The sequence below is a fragment of the Chelonoidis abingdonii genome, chromosome 25 (genome assembly GCF_003597395.2).
Source record: "Chelonoidis abingdonii isolate Lonesome George chromosome 25, CheloAbing_2.0, whole genome shotgun sequence".
Lineage (NCBI taxonomy): Eukaryota > Metazoa > Chordata > Testudines > Testudinidae > Chelonoidis > Chelonoidis abingdonii.
Window position 1 is genome coordinate 18495135 of NC_133793.1, and position 4842 is coordinate 18499976.

Genomic DNA, 4842 nt, shown 5'->3' on the forward strand with positions numbered 1-4842 from the left:
TTAACCTGTGTATCCAGCTGTTGGTGATTTTTTAAAGGATGGCTAGCCAGTCCCCATTCATTTTCCTCCACTGCGCTCTTGTGGTAATTATACATTAAGACTAGGACATTCAAAGGAGTCTAAGGGAGAGGAAATGTGCTGCTGTTTGCGCATCTAACTCCTTCAGCTGCTTTGAGAATCTTAGCCTAAACACATGCCTTTTTAATTGACTGTCACTGAGAATGGGTACCTAAATCACTTGGATGCATATAATAACCCAAGCCTCAATGCTCTCATTCTAAGGCACAATAAATCATTGCTTAAGGGCTGACACAGCACAATGTTACTGGGAGCTTGTTACAGAGAATGAACTCCAGGGACTGTCCCAGGGGGAACAAGACAGCATTTAAACAACGCTCAAGAATCAGCTCCTAGTCTTGGAATCAGCTAAAGAAAAGCTCTTTTCTTCGCTTCCACTGATAACCCTACACAGCTTGAGGGGTTTCATTGCTTCGATAAAGAATATTGGATCTCCTTGGATGCTGTATTCCAGAGACAGATGGACAGACTAGATAGACAAATCGATAAGGAAATAGATAGACTAAGCAAAGACAAAATCACAGGTCAGAATGATCTCACCATATTTATGATCTGTGCTTAAAAGCAGGTAAGTTGATTCATAATTTTATTTCTTTTAAATTTTTGTATCCTTTTCATTTCAAAGGACCAGATTCTGCCCCTCTTATCTAGGGGTGAGTCTCTTCAGTTCTATTGACTTCTGCCTGGCTGAAGCAGTCTGCTCACACAGACTTGGTTACAGCACAGGGACCATTCTTGGCAAAACTGATTTACTTGAATCGCCCAGCTCTCTCTTTCTCACTCTTTCTCATGGCAACACTGAAATAGCTGAGAGCAGGTGTGTGTGTGTGTGAGGGGGAGGTCAGGGGAAGGGCACTCTGTGGAAAATGCCCTTGGAATTGAATTTCCCTGTGCACAGAATCTGCCTGTGTTGACATTCAGGTTCTAGTACAAGGTCCATCTCTTTGCTTAGGCATCTGTCTCATGAGCTGATAATAGAGGAAAGGTTCAGTTTCTCTCTATGGTTGTATGGGGACAAACTTAATTTTGATATTGGACAGAACATTGATTTCATTGCTTTTTCCATTAATAACTGATGTCAAAATAGCAATTCACTTCCAGGAGGGCAGGATAAATTATCTACTGTCTATACGGACTGATATTCAGACTTCCAGAATGCTGAGTCAAAAATCCTACTGAGTCAGGGTTTAAGTGACTAAGGAGCAAATGTCCCCTTTATTTTCTATCAGGCCCTTCTTTTCAAATTATGTCACTATGTCGAGATAATGTTTACTGGTCACATTCATTTCTTCTTGATACTGACTCTCATGACCTTCTCATAAACAAACTAGAGAAGTACAACCTAGATGGAGCTACTATAAGGTGGGTGCATAGCTGGTTGGAAGACAGTTCCCAGAGTTTAGTTATCAGTATTTCACAGTCATGTTGGAAGGGCATAACAAGTGGGATCCCGAAGGGATCGGTTCTGGGTCGGGTTCTGTTCAATATCTTCCTCAATGATTTCGATAATGGCATAGAGAGAACACATAGTGTTTTCAGATGATACCAAGCTGGGAGGGGTTGAAAGTGCATTGAAGGATAGCATTATAATTGAAAATGATCTGGACAAACTGGAGAAATGGTCTGAAGTAAAGAGAATGAAATTCAGTGAGGGCAAATGCAAAGTACGAAACTTAGGAAGGAACAATCAGTTGCACACATACAAAAAGGGGAATGGCTGCCAAGGAAGGAGAACTGTGGAAAGGGATCTGGGGGCCATAGGGGACCATAAGCTTAATATGAGTTAACAGTGTAACACTGTAGCAAAAAAAACCCCATCATTCTGGCATGTGTTAGGATGAGCATTGTAAGGAAGACATGAGAAGTCATTCTTCCACTCTATTCCACACTGATGAGCTCTCAACTGGAATATTGTGTCCAGTTCTGGGCGCCACATTTCAGGAAAGATGTGGACAAATTGGAGAAAGTCCAGAGAGGAACAACAAAAATGATTAAAGGTCTAGAAAATATGACCTATGAGGGAAGATTGACAAAAATGGGTTTGTTTTGTCTGGAGAAGAGATGAGTGAGAGGGGACATGATAACAGTTTTGAAGTACATAAAAGGTTTTTACAAGGAGGAGGGAGAAAAATTGTTCTTCTTAACCTCTGAGGATAGGATAGCAGGCAATGGGCTTAAATTGCAGCAAGGGTGGTTTAGGTTGGACATTAGGAAAAACTTCCTAACTTTCAGAGTTGTTCAGTGCTGGAATAATTTGCCTGGGAAGGTTGTGGAAGCTCCAATTTTGGAGATTTTTAAGAGCAGGTTGGACAAACATCTGCCAGGGTGTCATGAATGCAGCAGACAGCAGTAGATGAGCTCTTGAACCTTTCAGTTCTATGATTCTATGATTCTTCTTCTTTTTGAAAAATCCTAATGATTTTAATAGGTAAGAATCCAATTATATACTGCAGATATTAAATAGTGTTTCCAGCAAAATAATCTAGAACAACTGACAGACTCTAATGGAGAGGGAGATTATTTATATAGATTTGGCCAGATATCCAGCTATTGTCAACTGGCCATACTTTCATTGCATCCAATCTGCCAGATTCCATGCTGCTGTAATGCAGCTGTAGCTCTATTGAAGTCATAAGGTCAGAGTGCAGAGAGAGAATAAATTCCTCTGTAGCCTGGTGGCTTGAACACTTACCCCACATGCAGAAGACCAAGTATCCAGTAACCCTGCACTGCCTCTTTTATGATGTATCCACAGAGGTACAGCTTCAAGAGGAGAAACCGAGGAGCCCCACATCAGACTCACCCTTAGTCAGAGTTGAGCAGGGTATTTGTGAATACCTGTAGGACCGATTCTGGGACTTAGAATTGTAAAGTGGCAGTTAGGTGCCCAAGTCCTTTTGTGTATCCAGCTTAATTTGTTTATTTAAAACACACAAATACCATCTGGTGTCACCCTCGGTCCCTCTCTCAATTTAGTCTACACATTTTACAGCATGGAATAAGACTCTCTTTACATTCATCCTCCATAATAAGTGTTAATCTCATTTTTTTCTGGTCTTCCAGGTCACAGATTTCCTGAATGCATGACAATGAAAAATCAAACCACAGTGTCCAAATTTATCCTCCTGGGACTTTCTAGTGACCCACAGATGCAGATTTTCCTTTTCTTGGTGTTTTCAGTTATTTACCTAATCACTCTGGCTGGAAACATAGAGATCATGGTGGTGATAAGAGCTGATTCTTACCTTCACATCCCTATGTACTTCTTTCTTTTCCATTTATCCTTTGTTAATATCTGCTATTCCTCAGTCACAGTGCCTAATATGCTGATGAACTTCCTAGCGGAGCACAAAACTATTTCTGTCAATGGCTGCATTGCCCAGATGTTCCTTTTTAGCCTCTCGGTTGTTACTGAAGCTTTCATTCTCTCAGCCATGGCTTATGACCACTATGCTGCAATCTGTGATCCATTACATTACGCGGAGACAATGAGCAAAGGGATCTGTGTTCAGCTGGTGAGTGGTGCATGGACTATGGGCTTCTTCTATGCCTTCTTAACGCAGTTTTTGCCCTCAAGTTGCATTTCTGTGGGCCCAATCAAATCAACTATTTTACCTGTGAGTTCCCTCCTCTGTTACAGCTGTCCTGCACTGAGACCTTTACCAAACAAGTGGTGCTTCTTACTTCTGCTTTGGTATTTGGGTTGAGCTCCTTCCTCCTCACCCTAACCTCCTATATTCACATCGTCTCCACCATCCTGAGGATAAGCTCTGCCGAGGGCAGGCATAAACCCTTCTCCACCTGCAGCTCCCACCTTATTGTGGTTGTCTTGTTGTACGTGACAGGTTTTCTCCAGTACACAAAACCTAGCTCTGTCTCTTCTATGGTGCTGGATGAAATATTCTCCATCCAGTACAGCATCTTGACCCCCATGTTAAACCCCATCATCTACAGCCTGAAAAACAAGGAGGTGAAAACAACTCTAAGGAATATATTGGGGAAATTCAGGTTTCTCAATTAGTGTGGATTCTTTCTTTTTTTAAAAGTCAGAGAGCAGACATTTGTGAGTAATTAGTGTATGGGACATTCTCAGCTCAGATAACTGAATGACACTTTAAGCCAAATCTTCCACTGGTCTAAATCAGTGCAGATCCATTGAAGTCAATTGGCCAGATCCCCAGAGTGTGTAAATCAGCATAGCTCCATTGGAACCAATGTGTGCTGGAGTTGGACTCACAAAGGGTCTTGAACAGGAGAAATTGAGAGCTATCCCATAATACAGTGGCCAGGGCATGTACATGGGAGGGGACAGATCTTTGTTTCAATCATTTCTCCTCTTCAGATACTTGAAGCGGGGGTCTCCTACATCTGAGATGACTACCACTGGGATAAAAGTTATACCAGAGCTCTTATTCCTAATTCTGTCTCCTTGTTTGCACAAAATCAAATGGATATGACTGGCCATGAGCAAATTCAGGTGTAAATTACAGAAAGGTTTCTCACCCTCAGAAGGATGAATTCTGGAACACCTTTCTAATAGGAGCTGTAGGGATGCACAGCTTAATTAGTTTTAAGAAAGTGTTGGATAAATTTATAACAGTGTGATGGTGTGGGGCAGGGCTCAGCAACCCTGGGGCTCACTTCTGGTTTATGTTTTATGTTACTAAAGGACATGCTTCAGGGTTTCAGCTGGACACCACCGTTCATGAAGAAATCCTGCATCCTCCCACTAATAGATTCTGGGATTTTTTCTTTGTCTCCTTC

At 41.7% G+C, this 4842-nt stretch overlaps 1 pseudogene; it reads left to right on the plus strand.

Moving 5' to 3' along the window:
- Positions 1-3161: 3161 nt before the first annotated feature.
- On the plus strand, positions 3162-4099 carry LOC116836599 (olfactory receptor 5A2-like; annotated as a pseudogene).
- Positions 4100-4842: the final 743 nt, after the last annotated feature.